We start from the raw sequence: 18,590 nt of genomic DNA, 5'->3' as shown, positions 1-18,590 counted from the left end.
CCAGTATCTAGATTTGTTCCTCTGAAGTCTATCTATAATGCTGCAATTTGGGTACCCCACGTGTATCAATATCTCCTGCTCTTCACACCTTTCACGCACAATTTACATTTTATTTTGTTCCTTAATATTCAAATCTCTTTATGGTCTTGCTCCTGAATATCTTTCCTCATTAGTCTCTTTCTACAATCCCTCTCACTGTCTTCGCTCTAATAGTTTGTTTTGACTGACTGTTCCAGCTCCTCCTTGTGCACTAAGTTGAATCTAAATGTATGCCCAATAGCCTCTCTGTGGAAAGTTGAATTCAGAAGTGCAGTTAGATGGTGAATTTTTGAAGAGTATGAAAGTTGAATTTAGAGGTACATTTAGAAGTTGCACTCAGAAATGTGCCCAATAGCCTCCCTGTGAAAGTTGAATTCAGAAGTACAATTAGAAGATACATTTAGAAGTATACCCAATAGCCTCCCGATGAAACAGAATTAAATGTATGCCCAATAGCCTCCCTGTGGAAAGTTGAATTTAGAAGTGTGGCCAATGGCCTTCCTGTGAAATTTGAATTCTGATGTCCACCCAATAGCCTCCCTGTGAAACTGAATTAAATGTATGCCCAATAGCATCTCTGTGGAAAGTTGAATTCAGAAGTACAATTGGAAAGCTGCATTTAGAAGTGTGCCCAACAGCTTCTCTGTGGAAAGTTGCACTTAGAAGTGCGCCTAAAAACCTCTCTGTGAAAGCCGAGATTAAAAGTGTGCCCCATAGCCTCTCTGTGAAAAGCTGAACTCAGAAATGTGCCCATTAGCCTCTCGGTGAAAGTTGAATTCAGAAATGTACTCTCTGTGAATTTTAGAAGCATGCCCAATAGCCTCTCTATGAATTAGAAGTCTCCGAAAGGGCATGTAACCCATCATATCTCACAAACACGCTTACTCTCTCCTTACATCACACTCAACTAGAACACAGAGATACTATGACACCATTCGGTATAACTGTTCTCATATCAACATTCGCCGCTTACTCCACATCATTCTAAGTAATCACTGCTGGTTACACACACCCCAGCGAGGCGTTCTCCTCAGGCCTAACGCAGCCACATCCGATCTGGATAAATCCGGCCAGAACGAACACATACTCCTGACCTCTCAACCACCACACCCACCGCTAGAAAACAGCTATCACACCGATGCCGCACGAGCTGTACACATACCCGGTGCTCACACGCACCTTTTGACTATCTCTACTCTCTCTACTGATATGAACTTCGGTTCCCAAGGGCGTTCAACCTACCAGCGCCTTCAGACCATACCAATGGTATATAAGGCGCTATATAAATGCAAAATAACAATAACAATAACTATCACGTTTTTGCACACTTGCACACGTTGCTCCTTTGCAATAGAACATTCTTCCTTTGTCCATCCGCTCTATCATCTCCTATTTCGCAAAGCATTAAAATTACACCTGTCCCAACATGGCTGATTTTGTGCATCCAATATCAATTCTCATTTGCTTGATTGTACTGTTTTATAAATTAGCTATGTAAAAGCACTTTGGATTAAATTAAGGCGCTATATAAATACTAAATAAATACAAATACATACTTGTTTTCATGTACCTGTAATGGTGCCAAATAGCCAAATATGGTAATTAAACCAGTCGCTATAAAAACATGAATATGTAAATAATAGGTTTGAGAGATATGATCCATTTGGTAGAGGGACAGGAATTCAATGTAACCAAAGAAATGTTGGTAACATTGGATATCATGTCTCTTTATACACATAGTTCACAAAATATGCCATCAAGTGAGAGAATGTTACCGGATGCAGTACCTACAGAATTTTTAACTAAACATAACCATGATGAAGAATGTTTAGTCTTTTACAAGCAGATTTATGAGACATTTACAGGCCGATTCATGGAATTAATGTGCGCTGAAATTTTCAGCGCAAGCGTGCGAAAGCATGAGAATTGCAGTGCCAGTGCGAAAATCGCAGCGAAACCCGTGCACAGCGATTCATGGAAGTCCGTGCGCGTGGAAATCCCAGGATGTGCGCCAAATTTCTGCGTGGCACAGCGCACACGTCTCCAAACATCGTGCGCTAAGCGCACAGAAAAATCACACATAGCGCAGCGCACACAACAAAAGTAGGAGAAACAGGGGGCGTGACAAGCAGAATGGGGAACAACTCGTGAAAATGTGGGCGTCACGGGGGAAGTACAGTAGGCAAGTGCGCGGAACGCCCACATGCACGTTCAAAACACGTATTCATGGAATCGAACGGGGCTAAGGCGTGCGCCAAAAAAGATGCGCTAATCAGGAAACACGTACGCCAGAAGGAAGCAGGCGTACGTGGACCCGCGCAGCATAAAAGTGTGCACAAACAACAAACAAGCACAGACGCCAGGATGAATATACCGTTCCTAGCAGCAGTGGTCATGGGATACCGCAGGAGGAGGAGGAGGATATGCAGGCCCAGAATTTTTACACCTAGAACTAGCCTTTTTGGGATGCCTGATGATCAGGTGCATGGGAGGTACAGGTTTCCACCTCACATAATACTCGACCTGGTCAGTGAGTTGTAGGATGACCTCACATCACCCACCCTGTGATCCCAAGCACTCAGCCCTCTACATAAGGTCCTCAATGTACTGCACATCTTGGCCACTGGATCATTTCAATGGACAACTGCTATAGTGGGGGGGGTGTCACAGGCCACGCAGTCACGCTGCCTACACCAGGTCTTGGCCATCATGACTGCACGCCCATCAGTCCGCAGGCACATATACCTGCCCAGAACACCTGCAGAAAGGCAAGCTGTCATCCAGGTGTTCTCCAAAGTGCTAGGTGTCATTGACTCAACCCATGTGGCTCTACGTCCCCCCAGGGCATCAAAGCACATCTATAGAAACCGCAAGCACTGGCATTCCATCAACGTACAGGTAGTATGTGATGCCAAGGGAATCATCACCTCAGTATGTGCCACCTATCCAGGGTCCACCTACAACAGTTTCATTTACAGAATGTCAACCCTAAACCGGGACCTCGAAGCTGGGCGGCATGGCGATACATGGCTGCTTGGTGAGTATAAATGCCACAGCACATGCATGCATGTCAGATACTGAGCAATGTCACAACCCCACTAATGATACCCATCACCACCTCCCCAGGGGAGAGTGCATACCCTCTGAGCACCCACATGATGACGCCAATTCAGAACCCCACCACGCCACCCGAGGTAAGGTACAACACAGCCCACATTGCAACCCGGGCATAGTGGAGTGCACATTCGGAGTGCTCAAGTCACGCTTTCGCTCCCTTGACAGTTCTGGCAGGCAGCTGTTATACGCTCCCCCAGTAGTGTGCAAGATCATAGTGGCAGCATGTGTCCTGCACAACGTTGCAACACGCCGGGGCCTGCCCGTGGACATGGTGGTGCCCCACATCCTCAACCACATGCATGCCCGCTGCGCATGGGAGGGGAAAGGGTACGGGGTAGGGCAACACGTATGCAGCTGGTGGCTAATTACTTCACCTAAAATCACACCCCTGTGGAGTGCAGACAGCCCTAGCACATACCAGCTGACAATCAATGATGATGACATAAGGGACAGTCAACTGTCACAACCATACCAGCCTGAGGTTGGTCACCTGGAAGTGTTACATTGTGTGCATCCCTACCTACACAAACACCACCAATGCTGTGTCATCAAAAGACACACTTCTATGCTGCAAAGATCATTACCCCCTTGCAAAATACAACATGACAACAGTGCCATGTCACCCAAACCATCCCCAGACCCGCCACCCAACACACCATGGCATGTCATGCTATGTGAGAGCAAACAAAGCAATCCCCAAAACATGACACAAGGTCAAAGTACAGTGTCCTTAATGGAAACTGCCCACACACAATATGCTCCCAGTAATGTAGAACTAACAACACACATGACCAAATACTTACCAACAATACAATGCAGCTACACAACCTCAAACACAGCATAAACATGACAGTACTAAGTTAAAGTAGTGGTAGTCTTACAACCTGATCATGCCAGCACATCGGCCACTTCCAACTGTACAGTGCTGCTGCCACGCAAATGTCCAAGTGCACTGCTTACAACATGAACTCCATCTCCAAAGTAGACGGCCTTGTGAAGACATGAGGAATTAACCTGCAAATTAGGCGAAAGACATGGATGCACAAGCACATAGCAATACACCATGCAGTGTACAATTCAACAACAATATCCACTAGGAATGTATCCACAGTATTGACTACAGACTGCCCACACAGCTCATGGGAGTCCTACGTCACCGTGTAAGTCAATGTCACTTGGGCACACCCTTTGCAAGCCCATGGAAACGGGAAGCAGGAGGGGTGTGTTTCTCACAAACCCAAGCATCTAACCCAAACTCAGGACAAGCCTGCATGTGCCCAGCCGGAATACAGTGGATGCCCACAGGAGCCACACAAGGCAACACACTGCAAAAAAAAAAAATGGCCATGTGGGGGTCGGGGGGGAGGCCATCAGGAGGTCCGAGGACAGGGTGCGCACCAACACCCACCTGTGTGGATGTTGGGGAAAAAAAAACACCTCCATGGGCTCATGGCCTGCACGGCTATGCCAATGTGAGAGAACTGCTGCTGTCGCTATCATCACCCTCTGCTGCTGCCACAGGAGGTGGTGCTGCCACAGGAGGTGGTGGTGCTATGGGAGGCAGCCCACGCAAAGCCCTGGTATGGTCCTCCATGGCAGCAAGCATGCAGGTGTGGAAGGTCTCGTTTTGGAGGATTATAGTGCAGAGATCCCCATGCGGCACCTGACGTGATGCACGGATCTCCTCCCGAGTTGCCTGCATCTCAGCTGAGAGCGAACGTGTGAGCCGCTCCAGCTGCTGTTCTGTCCTCAAGTTAGTGGAAGCCTCAAGGTCAACAAGAGTCTCCCTGAGGTAATGGAGTTCTACCCTCAGGGCTTCCCTGTGGCCCTGGGACTCTATTGATATTGATTGGTGTAAAGTCTCCAGTGCCGCCCGTCTGTCCCTGTTGGACGCCAACATGTCCTCCCTGTGTGATTGGCAAATGGAGTCTGTTGCCTGCTGTAGTAGCTCCATCTGCCTTTCAGGGGGGACAATGGAAGTGGCCACCCTCTCCATTGCTTGAGCCATCATCTCAACTGATGCTGCCTGTTGGGTTGCAATACCGTAAATGGATTGTTCCCATGCGGTATTGCCTGGTGGCGTACGGCCACCGCGTCGGCGGGCACCACACCTGTTTGGGGCAAGGCGATCTGCGCCTTGCTGTGCCGGCACTGCCTGAGTCCGCAGGACTGCATTCCCCCTCTGATCTGCTGGCCCAGGAACAGGATCAGATGGTGTGGAGTGTGACCCTGCATCCGTAACCGCCAAAGGCGGACTTACCAACACTGACATCCCCATAGAGGGTTCTACCCCTGGTACAGGTGGGTTGGACAGAACAGAATCCCTGCCAAAAACACTTACCTGCGACACCACATAGGTCTCATCATCCGAATAAGCACCTGAAAGAGGTCTGGGGAGGTGCACCCAGAGGCACCCCTCGACAGAATGTTCTGCAGCAAGATTGGGTTCTAACCCACACCACACCACGTCCCCCACTGGTGCCCGGTCGTGCCTGAGATTCCTCCTGGGTCTGCATCATCTCCTCAACCTCAACAGCATCAAGTGTGTCATCCCCTGCAAAAACATGAAAGAAACAGGCATTAGCACCATAGCACACAAATAGGCCTGACAAGCTACATAACCAGTACATGATTTACACATGTCCCACATGACTATAACCCTCCCATGCATGCACTGTCACTGAGTTTGAAGGGGAGCCAAAAGGCAGACACTGATGACACCTACATGGAAGAGCAACACATTTTCTGCATGCTGGGTAGCACTGCCATCACACATTGGGCTGTGAGTGGCATGTCCAATACACCTACATGACACATGCCATCACACAGATGGCATGTACCATAGCCATGGTACATTCCACAAGGACATCCATATGTCAGTGAATGAATACTGTCAGCCATCCATGTGAGATGGACATGATGAGATGAAAAATGCTACATAGTGTGACAAAATAGACATGTGCCACACACTGCAACACATCCAGTGTACAAAAATACAGTGATTGCAGGCCGATGTACACATCAATGGTTTGTCACTTCAACATGACAGGAAACAACTATCATGTTCCACATTCAAACAGGCCCCAAAAATTCCTGTGATCAGGCCAATACTCAATTAGCCTGAATGGTCAAATCATTCATCTAACAAGGTAACACATGTGGTCCAATGTGGGGTTCATCAATGACAGAAGCATGTCACAAATGTGACAATAGGGCTGAGGAATGCGTTGCAAAAGTGGGAGAATTGAAACAATCAGCCTGAACGAACACTGAAAAATACAAACAATGTTGTTGCAAGATGCCACTTCAAGGGCAACTGCCGTAATGTTGAGCCAAATTACTAATGTGGGCAGAAGGGATACTGTCACACCCAAATCCAAGCACGCTGAATGTTTTGGATGAAGCACATGGGTGACCCATACCAATCAGGCACACACACCCTCACCTGGCACTCAATCAGAACCCGTCACCCCAACAACATACACATGCATTACACACACATGCATGGGCACTCACCGGACAATGCATCATAATCAGGTAGTCCTCCCACACCTTGGATCTGTTCCTCTGTGACGAAGGCCCTAGCAACAGACTCATGTTTAGTGAGTTTGTGGTCCTCTTGTGGAGACCCACCGCCAGTCACCAGAGTAGCGGCATGATTTGAGGCCAGCTTGTTCTTTGCTCTGCGTTTCAGGTCATTCCACCACTTGTAGCAATCATCAGCTGAACGCCTCACAAATCCAAGGGCACTTATGCGGTCGGCGATGGTCTGCCAGTGTGCCTTACGTTGACCAGGTGTGGTCTTGCACCCTGCAGTCACCACGATTTCGTGGCTATGTGCCGACACATAGCCCACAAGTGCATCAAGTTCCAAATCATTGAAGCAAGGCTTCCTTGAGGTACCGGAGTGTGTAGCTGTGTCTGGGGTATCAGCCTGTCGTGCCAGAGCACCCTTCTTCCTCTTCTCTAAAGGTGGAGCAGAGCCAGAGTGGCTTACGCCACTCTGGTCAGTAGGGGCAGAATCACCGGTGGACTGGGTAGTAGGAGTGTGGGAATGTACAATGACCATAGGTCTTGATGCAGGCATTGGTTGCAGGGTAATGTTGGCAGGGGGAACGTGAGTTTGATGGACTGGGACTGACACTGTCCTGGCTGGGAGAGTCAGAGCTGGGGCAGATGGAGCTGCAGCTGCCCCTGCAGCCTTCCCACCCTGCATATTTGGGGCAGCAGATGACATAGCTGCCCCAGATCCACGTGGATTGGTGACAATTTGCACCGCCACACGTGGCCTAGACTTGCTGACCTGGAAGTCAGCCAGGGAGTCATCCTGTGCCAGGTCAGGTGCCACAATGGGCTGGTCCAACAGGGGCTGAGCTTGGATGGTGTCAGCCACGTTTCCCTCAACCATGGGGGGGCATGGGTGTCCCTGATTGTTCCTCCACACATGGGGGCATAGGGGCACCCTGCAAATCCCAGCCACGTCCCCTACCGCGCCCACCACACCCACCTTTTGAGGGTCGGCCACCTTTGCCTCCCTTACCACTTGGTCGCCTCCCAGCCATGGCACTGATGTTGTTGTGCATATGGGAGTTGCAGTAAACTATTGTCCTGGGCAATTGGGGGTCAAAGGGGTCGGATACCAGATGGAATTCGTAACCTAGTGCTTTAACAAGGCTGTCTGTGACCCCTGGGGGAAGATGACGGGTCACGCAACGCACAGCCAGCCCAAAATCAAAAATAAACGTGCACGCAACCCCTCGTAGACCACGTGCGTGAAAAAATGAACCTGCACTACACTGTGGCACCCAGAAACACAAAAATATGTCCTCTGAAGGGGAATGCGACACATGGGGCTAGCACAGTTGATAAGTACATGCGTAACTCACCGTCTGCCTGGAAAAAGAACGTGAAAAATACGCGCGTGTGCGCGTTGGCAACACCTCCGCCAAAAGAAGAACTGTACGCTGTCTGAGGAGACAGGACAAAAGGAGAAGTGACTGTTGAGGAAACAGGCCCAACAAAAAATCAGAAAAAAGCTGTCAGAGGTAACAGGGAGTACTAACTAGAAACGCTGTTAAGTAATCGCGTGTGAACCGACAAGAAGTACAGATTTCACCCACTCGCTCTCCACGAAAAGCACGTACAAGGAAATGGCGTCCTACACGCAGATTTTAAACCGGCCCACACGTACACATCAGAGACGCGTGTACGCGGGCGCTTTCATCCAACTACACACGATGACACTCGGCCGTGCAGTTTTTCCACGTGTGCTCCGTCATCACATGCTATGAGGGAAACGTCCGCGCGCGTAATGTAACTTACACGCCTACGCGCTAAGGGCCTTTGGTCCAATGGAATTGCGTGTGCAGACGCACTTACGCGCTAAGGCCCTTTCCTCAAATTACACGCTGACGTGCAAGATTTTCACATGCCAAATCACTCCGTATCAAGCTGGCCACGCGAAAACACACGGAAGACCACGCTCCTGCCCTGAAGGTCATTTTCCTGCCCCCCAGTGCCCCGAGCACGCTCCATCCTGCCATCTGCTGCTGCCTGACTGCCTGCTGCCCACATGCCCTGCTATTTGGTGCCTGCACATCAGCCATCTGCAGAGGTCCAGTTGCTGTGTCCACCCAGCTGGAACAGAAGACTCCCGACTGGGATACCATCGCTCCACAGCCCAGCCCCAGGACACAGTTGCCCACCCACGCCCGCCTTGGGGGTCGCCATGTCAGGGCAAACACCATCTGAGACCACTGGCGACCCCCAGCCAGAGGGCCAGAGGGCCACCAGCTTCAGTCAGAAGGAAGTTGGCGTCCTGGTGGAGCATGTCCTGGGGCATTATGATGCCCTCTTCGGAACATCACGTGCCAACAAGGAAGGACGGGATAGGATCTGGGATGACTTTGTGGTTGCCATCAACGCGGAGGGGGTGGCAACCCGCAAAATAAAGCAAGACAAGAAGCGCTGGGAGGACTTGAGGTCCAGGACCCTCATAAAGGCCCGGCGCCTCATGGAGGGGGGCTGGGGCAGCATGAGTACCATCCAAATGAGGGTCCTGGAACGCATAGGCCCAGCGCTCCACGCCCAGATCCTTCGGAGGCAGACCCATCTGGAGTTGAGCTGTAAGTGGCCAAGCATTGCTGTGTGAGACAGGGCATGTTGCAGGGTGCTGGTTGTCGGATACTTGCCTGTATGTGTGACATAGGCCATGTACATATGTGTGTGTGCAGGGACATCATGGTCATGCATGTGAGACCAGTAATGTGTAAACAACATGGTTGGTGCATGTGTTACAATGCAACATGCGGAGCAGCATGCGGAATGCACACATTATTGCATGCCTGTCTCTGTTATTGGACATGGATGGGGTGTGAGAGATGGGTGCTGCTGTCATGGACATGTATGGTGTCCATGTCTGTGTGTCTGACTTGCGTGTCTGTGACTTGTAAATGCCATGGATGCATGACACATGTCTGTGGTAATGTTCAGATTCACTGATGCAGCCGACTCATCCTTGTATCCACTGTGTCTGGAGTGTACGAGGCCAGATGGATGAAACTACGGTGAAGTGTGTGCATGTGATAGGCATAACCCATGATGCATGTGAGTTTCAAATCAGCATTGTATGTTTCAAGAGTCCCTTGTACATGTATGCTAATGTTCATAGCATGCGCCATGCCTGTTACTGCGTGTGTTTTGCCTGCACTGACCCATGTGTTGTGGAGGGACATGATGGAATTGAAGTTTGACAGTGCCACTCATCTGCTATTGCTTGCTGTCTAGGGCATCATTGTGCAGTACCCTGATGCTTGTGTTCTATGTCTACCTCTACACAGCGGCAAGTGATGAAGAGGGCGGAGACGGCGCTGTGGAGAGAAGCGGCGGGGATGCCCCCACCAGCCGGCGATGCAAGGCCCAGTCACCCTCCCAGAAATTACCATCGTCTGGGAGCGAGGGGACTGGTGCTGCGTCTGCCACTACGGCTGCAGCGGAAGGGGTGTGTGAGCCCCCACAGGGGCTTGCAAGAGCAGAAGACAATGTGGAGCCATCCAGGTTGGTGGTTTCCACAGAGGAGGAGGAGGCCGCTACTGAGCCGCACATGGGGCCTGGTGGGGGTGGTACCACTGGTGCAAGTGGTGCAGTCCAGGGGCAGGGGCAGGAGGCAGCACAGGTCACCGTGGAGGGGCCTGTGCATGTCACTGTCCCTGACACTGTGACTGCCCCATCCGAGGCCTGTCTGTAGGTAGGTGGGATGTCCATGTCACCTGACACTCCTCTACCTGCGGACGAGGGGACCCCTGGCCGTATGGAGAAGGTCCTGATTGGTGTCGTGTTGCGCATGCGTGACAATCGTGATGACGTGTGTGCTTCCCGGGGGGTGCACGCACGTCATCACGAAGAGCAGCGTGCCAACGTGGCCCAGTTGGGAGTGTCCATGGTCGGGAGTTTTATACATGTGTCGGCCACTCTGGCGGCCTTCTCCTCCTCTGTGGAGACTATGCGCCAGTCGTTCTCCATGCCGTCTTCCGGCCCAGATGCCACCAGGGCCCCCTTTGGAGCTGCCCTGACCAACGCAGTCAGCTCAGTGGGGATCCCATCCCTCCCACAGTCGGGAGTCGCAGGTCCAGCAGGGGTGGACACCCCAGCAACTGGACCCCAGCAGATGGAGGATGTGCCGGCATCATCGGGCAGGGCACGTGCACAACGGCGGCAGTGGATTCCATCAGCCTGGATGCCGTCGTGCTGGCAGAGGCAGTTGCGTCAGAGGCAGCGGCAGGCTCAACGTGGGAGGCATCATGGCTCGGGGCCATCTACATCAGAGGGGCAGGCATCGGCCGGAGGGGTTGAGGACCCTGGAATGGGAGTGTCTTCCGTGTGGCAGCGGTTGGGCCAGCGGATAGGTGCGGAGCGGCGTCGGGCGGAGGAGGCACGGCTCACAATGGTCAGGGTGGAGAACTCCATGCGCAGGGCGCTAAGGCGGGCTGAGTGCCTCGAGGGAATTCGCAGGGAGTTGGAGATGGACATGGCGTTATCCCTGCGAGACCTCTGGGCCAGAGAACAGGCCCACCTCCAAGACATTGAACATGAGTTCGATGATGCCCTGGCCCATGACATCAACAAGTGAGCCATTGGACTTGCCCGCCACCATTGTATATAGTTCATTTAAGTTTCATTTCTTTTTTCTTTCATTTGGGCGCATGGACTATGCCCCACATTTTTGTGTATAGTTAGTAATTAGGTAGGTTTCATTGTAGGTTTCATTTATGTCGTTGGGCCCATGGACCCTGGATTTGCTATTTGTACATAGTTTTACAGTGGATTTTTCTCCTTCATCTTTTTTTTTTTTTACCATGGAGCAATGGATATTACGCTTTTCTTGCCCTTTGGATTTGCTTTGTTGGACGGTGACTTTGGACACATTTTCATTTGGATTAATTTGGATTCTCATTTTATTTATTTATCATTTTTTGGGACATGCTGCATTTTGATTATTATTGGCATTATTGTGTGTTTAGATTTCATTCCCTTCATTTTGACTTGAATACATTTTTGTTTCTTACTTCAATGTGTGGTCTTCTCTCATTGGTTTCATGCATGTCACAATGTGGGTTTTCTCAGTCATGTGTTGCCATTGTGTGGGTCTGACAGACTTGTACTCATGTGCATACTGCTTATTTGTGATCTATCATGTAATGGGGATTTCAATTTGGAGTGGATGTAAAGCTTGGTTGGGTGTTTGGACTGGGATGGCGTGGGGTGGGATTTGGGTGGCCATAAGAGCCAGGGATCTGGATTGTGATGATGTGTTGGGTGGGGGACATGTGTCGCGCCTGCTGGCAGGTGCCTGTCAATGCTGGGGGGGGTGTGGGGCTGGGAGACATGAGTGGGGGCCTTCTGGCAGGTGCCCTGCACTGCGGGGGGTGGGGATGCAAGGGGACATGAGTGGGACATGAGTGGGGGCCTGCTGGCAGGTACCCCTGACTGCTGGGGGGGGTGGAAGGGGACATGAGTGGGACATGAGTGGGGGCCTGCTGGCAGGTGCACCTGACTGCTAGGGGGTGGGGGTGCAAGGGGACATGAGTGGGACATGAGTGGGGGCCTGCTGGCAGGTGCCCCTCACTGCTGGGGGGTGGGGGTGCTGGGGGACATGAGTGGGGGCCTGCTGGCAGGTGCCTGATAATGATGGGGGGTGGGGGGATGGGGGACATGAGTGGGGGCCTGCTGGCAGGTGCCCCTGACTGCTAGAGGGTGGGGGTGCAAGGGGACATGAGTGGGACATGAGTGGGGGCCTGCTGGCAGGTGCCCCTGACTGCTGGGGGGTGGGGTGCAAGGGGACAAACATGGGACACGAATGGGGGCCTGCTGGCAGGTGCCCCTCACTGCCTGGGGGGGTGGAAGGGGACATGAGTGGGACATGAGTGGGGGCCTGCTGGCAGGTGCACTTGACTGCTGGGGGGGGGTGGGGGAGCAAGGGGACATGAGTGGGACATGAGTGGGGGCCTGCTGGCAGGTGCCCCTCACTGCTGGGGGGTGGGGGTGCTGGGGGACATGTGTCGGGGCCTGCTGGCAGGTGCCTGATAATGATGGGGGTGGGGAGATGGGGGACATGAGTGGGGGCCTGCTGGCAGGTGCCCTGCACTGCAGAGGTATGGGGGTGCAAGGGGACATGAGTGGGACATGAGTGGGAGCCTGCTGGCAGGTGCCCCTGACTGCTAGGGGGTGGGGGTGCAAGGGGACATGAGTGGGACATGAGTGGGGGCCTGCTGGCAGGTGCCCCTGACTGCTGGGGGGTGGGGTGCAAGGGGACATGAGTGGGACATGAGTGGGGACCTGCTGGCAGGTGCCCCTCACTGCCTGGGGGTGGGGGTGCTGGGGGACATGAGTGGGGGCCTGCTGGCAGGTGCCCCTCACTGCTGGGGGGTGGGGGTGCTGGGGGACCTGTGTCGGGGCCTGCAGGCAGGTGCCTGTCAATGATGGGGGGTCGGGGGACTGGGGACATGAGTGGGGGCCTGCTGGCAGGTACCCCTGACTGCTGGGGGGGTGGGGGTGCAAGGGGACATGAGTGGGACATGAGTGGGGGCCTGCTGGCAGGTGCCCCTCACTGCTGGAGGGTGGGGGTGCTGATGAGTGGGGTCCTGCTGGCAGGTGCCCCTCACTGCTGGGGGGTGGGGGTGCTGGGGGACATGTGTCGGGGCGCTGGCAGGTGCCTGATATTGATGGGGGGTGGGGGGATGGGGGACATGAGTGGGGGCCTGCTGGCAGGTGCCCTGCACTGCAGGGGTATGGGGGTGCAAGGGGACATGAGTGGGACATGAGTGGGGGCCTGCTGGCAGGTGCCCCTGACTGCTAGGGGGTGGGGGTGCAAGGGGACATGAGTGGGACATGAGTGGGGGCCTGCTGGCAGGTGCCCCTGACTGCTGGGGGTGGGGTGCAAGGGGACATGAGTGGGACATGAGTGGGGGCCTGCTGGCAGGTGCCCCTCACTGCCTGGGGGTGGAGGTGCTGGGGGACATGAGTGGGGGCCTGCTGGCAGGTGCCCCTCACTGCTGGGGGGTGGGGGTGCTGGGGGACATGTGTCGGGGCCTGCAGGCAGGTGCCTGTCAATGATGGGGGGTCGGGGGACTGGGGACATGAGTGGGGGCCTGCTGGCAGGTGCCCCGCACTGCTGGGGGGTGGGGGTGCAAGGGGACATGTGTCAGGGCCTGCTGGCAGGTGCCTGTCAATGATGGGTGAGTGGGGGGGGGTGGGGGACATGAGTGGGGGCCTGCTGGCAGGTGCCCCTGACTGCTGGGGGGTGGGGGTGCAAGGGGACATGAGTGGGGGCCTGCTGGCAGGTGCCCTGCACTGCTGGGGGTGGGGGTGCAAGGGGACATGAGTGGGACATGAGTGGGGGCCTGCTGGCAGGTGCCCTGCACTGGTGGGGGGTGGGGGTGCAAGGGAACATGAGTTGGGGCCTGCTGGCAGGTGCCCCTGACTGCTGGGGGGTGGGAGTGCAAGGGGACATGAGTGGGACATGAGTGGGGGCCTGCTGGCAGGTGCCCCTGACTGCTGGGGGTGGGGGTGCAAGGGGACATGAGTGGGACATGAGTGGTGGCCTGCTGGCAGATGCCCCTGACTGCTGGGGGGTGGGGGTGCACGTATACACGTACACCACTCGCACAGGGCCCTTTTGCATGTAAAACCTCCCGCGAACCCCAGTTATACACGTACCCTTCTCAAATGGTGTGTGAGACTTCCTGCGAACCCCATAATACACGTACCCCACTCGCACAGGGCCCTTTCGCGTGTCAAACTTCACGCGAACCCCAGGAATACACGTACCCCACTCACACAGGGCCCTTTCGCGTGTAAAACTTCACGCGAACCCCGGGAATACACTTACACCACTCGCACAGGGCCCTTTTGCGTGTAAAACTTCCCGCGAACCCCAGTTATACACGTACCCGGCTGAAATGGCGTGTGAGACTTCCCGCAAACCCCATAATACACGTACCTCACTAGCACAGGGCCCTTTCACGTGTCAAACTTCCCGCGAACCCCAGTTATACACGTACCCTGCTGAAATGGCGTGTGAGACTTCCCGCGAGCCCCATAATACACGTACCCTGCTGAAATCGCGTGTGAGACTTCCCGCGTACCCTGTAATACACATACCCCGCTCGCACAGGGCCCTTTCACGCGTGAGACTTCCCGTGAACCCCATAATACACATACACTGCTGAAATGGCGTGTGAGATTTCCCGCGAACCCCATAATACACGTACCCCGCTCGCACAGGTCCCTTTCACGTGTCAAACTTCACGCAAACCCCGGGAATACACGTACACCACTCGCACAGGGCCCTTTTGCGTGTAAAACTTCCCGCGAACCCCAGTTATACACGTACCCTGCTGAAATGGCGTGTGAGACTTCCCGCGAACCCCATAATACACGTACCTCACTTGCACAGGGCCCTTTCACGTGTCAAACTTCCCGTGAACCCCAGTTATACACGTACCCTGCTGAAATGGCGTGTGAGACTTCCCGCGAACCCCATAATACACGTACCCTGCTGAAATCACGTGTGAGACTTCCCGCGTACCCTGTAATACACATACCCCGCTCGCACAGGGCCCTTTCACGTGTGAGACTTCCCGTGAACCCCATAATACACGTACACTGCTGAAATGGCGTGTGAGATTTCCCGCGAACCCCATAATACACGTACTCCGCTCGCACAGGTCCCTTTCACGTGTCAAACTTCACGCAAACCCCAGGAATACACTTACCCCACTGGCACAGGACCCTTTTGCGTGTAAAACTTCATGCGAACCCTAGTTATACATGTACCCTGCTGAAATGGCGTGTGAGACTTCCCGCAAACCCCATAATACACTAACTCCGCTCGCACAGGGCCCTTTCGCGTGTCAAACGCCACTCTGCGCCACGGCTGGTTTTGGTGGCTAAAATCCATGAATACACTGTGCGCAGAAATCGATTTTAGCGCACGCGGCATGCGCAGACATTCGCACGCGCAGATTGTGCGCCAGCCGCGTGCGCCACTTTTGTGCGAAATTCTATGAATTACCCTGTTAGGGTGCATAAATGGCCACAGCTTTTGCACCAGTATTTGAAAATATATGGCCAAGTCGGAAGAACAATATATTTGATGATAACAAACATTTTCAGTTTGCAACAAAAACACGTGCAAGTGATATAGGGCCTCATTACACGGAAGGCGGTGATCCAGGGTGCTATTAGCACCCTGGACCATGCCGGTAAATTACCGGCACCGCCTTGGCGGTAAGGGGATTTACCGCCCCATTCCAAGGTCGGTGGGGCGGTAAATCCCCCTTCCGCCATTGCCCTTCCCCATTCCCATTTCTGCCCCATAGGGCTCTATGGGAATGGGGAAGGCGCTAATTACGGCACCGCAATTTTGCGGTGCCGTAATTAGCTCCGAGGTCCCTTAGCGGGTTGGATTTTAACGCCTGCAAAAAGCAGGCGTTAAAGCACCAACCCGCTAAGGGACCTCGTAGTATGGCGGTAAGGGTTAACGGTCACCGTTGCCATTAACGGTGACCGTTAACCCTTACCGCCGTCCGTGTAATGAGGCCCATAGTGTTGACATCATCACTGTTTGCAAAAGTCAAGAGTTCAAACTAGAACTTTCTTTATTTGAGTCAATGGGCTGGCCATTGTGTTAGTTCTCATACTACGTTTACACATTAAAACATGCACAATGAAAAAATACAGAATAGACACAAAGATTGATATCTAAAGAAGTTGATTAGGTGATCATCAAAAAAGATTACTGTTCACAGGCCACTTTGCACATTTGGATGCTGTGCCTTGATGTAAAACAACCAAAAACCTGCATGAGTCATGAGTGACCTTATGCAAGTATAGCAAAAATATAAGGACCTTGATTTAAATAGACTGAAGATGCCAAATAACAAGAATCTTAATTTTCTTTAAAAAAAAGGATCAAAATCTTAAACTAAGGCCCTTGATTTAAATAGACTGAAGATGTCAAATAAAAGGAATCTTAATTTTCTTTAAAAAAGGGTCAAAATCTAAAACTATTGCTCATGAGTGCTGATAGCAAATAAATGATATATAGATTTGGCCACAATGTTGAATTTCCCCCAGTACTGGGTTGTCGGCCTTATGGAACATGACTTGGAACATTAAGAAAAAAGATGATGTTAAAAACCCATAGAAATTGCAAGTGGGACAATGTAGTTTAAGTATTAAGTTGCCCTGGCATGAAAGTCTATGGGCCTAAATCACAAAAAGTTTAGGGCAGCACAAAGAGACCCTGCACCGCAAGCATAGACTTCGAGCCACACTAAATGGGATTTTTCCAAATCACAGATCAGACTTTGCGCAGGCCTTCGCCAATTAGCGCTCTGCAGGAGAGCTTTGTGCAAGACTGAAGGCAATGTGCAGGAAGGGCCAGCACACAGAATAAAAGGGGGCGGAACATGAAAAAACCTCATTAAAGAAGGACAATGAGGAAGAACATGGGCGTGGGGAGGTAGACAATGTGCAAACAGCAAACATGAGCCATCAAGCACTAAGTAGACCCTATTCACCAAAACAATTGCACTATCACTTTGATCCCAAAGGAGAACGATCACACCGCCACCAGCCATCCATCGCAAAGCAGAAAGGAAGCCCATGCATGAAAAGTGCAATGCAACTCCAATGAACATATGATTGCTACAAAGCCGGATCCTGCATTGCTAGCACTGATAGTACTACATGAAAGGAGGGGGAGCAGGAGAGGAAGGAGAGGGTGCATAATCTTGCATCCACTAACGTGCATGGAAGATACCGCTTACCTCCCCATGTCATCCTAGACCTGGTCAGGGAGTGTGATAAGGACCTGGTATCACCCACCGTATGCTCACATGCTGTGACACCTCTGTTCAAGGTGCCTTCAGTGTAACACTTCCCAGTCACTGGATCATTCCAGGTTACCACAGCAATTGTTGGGGGTATATCACAGCCCACACAATGATGCTGCCTGCACCAGGTCTTGTGCTGCAGCCAAGCATGTGCGCATAGGCACATTTACATGCTCTACAAACTGCAAGCAAGGCAAATAGTGTGTCAGTAATTCTGTGCAGTTGCCCACTTTTCCCAGGTCCTGTGAGCCATCAACTGCACCCATGTAGCACTGCAACCCCCCCAAGAGACTGTGAACATATATTGAAACAGAAAACAATGTTATTCCATCAATGTGCAGGTGTTCTGCGATGCCAAGGGACACAACATGCATGTGAATGCCAATTACTCAGGATGCACTTGTGATAGCTACATCTTCCGTCATTCCCCGTATACAAGGCCCTTGCTTCAGGAAACTTTGAAAACAGCTGGCTCATGGGTGAGTATTACCTTTCACACACACACAAGTAGTCAGATGGCACACAGAAACCAACAAAATGAAAATACATGTAATTAATAACCACTTTGCCCTTTTCAGGGGACAGTGCCTACCCGCTGTCACCATTCCTATTGACACCAATCAGGAATCCAGCCACCCCTGGTGAGGCGTGCTACAATGCAGCACAGATAGCCACTAGGGGCTAGTTGAGCATACATTCGAAGTCAAGTCAAGCTCCCTTGACCACTCAGATAGTGTATTGCTATATGCACCACCTTTATTATACACAATTGTTGTGGCATATGAGGTCCTGCTAAATAGTGACACACGTCGTAGGATAGCAGTAGAGCTGCAGGAGTGATTCCACCCACAACCACAGGCACCACCCATTCCCTTAGCTAACTAACAGACACAGAGACATGACACACACATCCAGGTGATACAAACCTTCTTCACATGAATTGCAAACCTTCTGGAACACACACAGTAAAGCCACTTTCCTGATTTGATTGCCTTTAATTATGCAATCAGGCTAATCCAACTTGCCCATAACAACACC

Source organism: Ambystoma mexicanum, chromosome 1p (genome assembly GCF_040938575.1).
Source record: "Ambystoma mexicanum isolate Mex_15411 chromosome 1p, UKY_AmexF1_1, whole genome shotgun sequence".
NCBI lineage: Eukaryota > Metazoa > Chordata > Amphibia > Caudata > Ambystomatidae > Ambystoma > Ambystoma mexicanum.
This window is presented reverse-complemented; position numbering follows the sequence as displayed.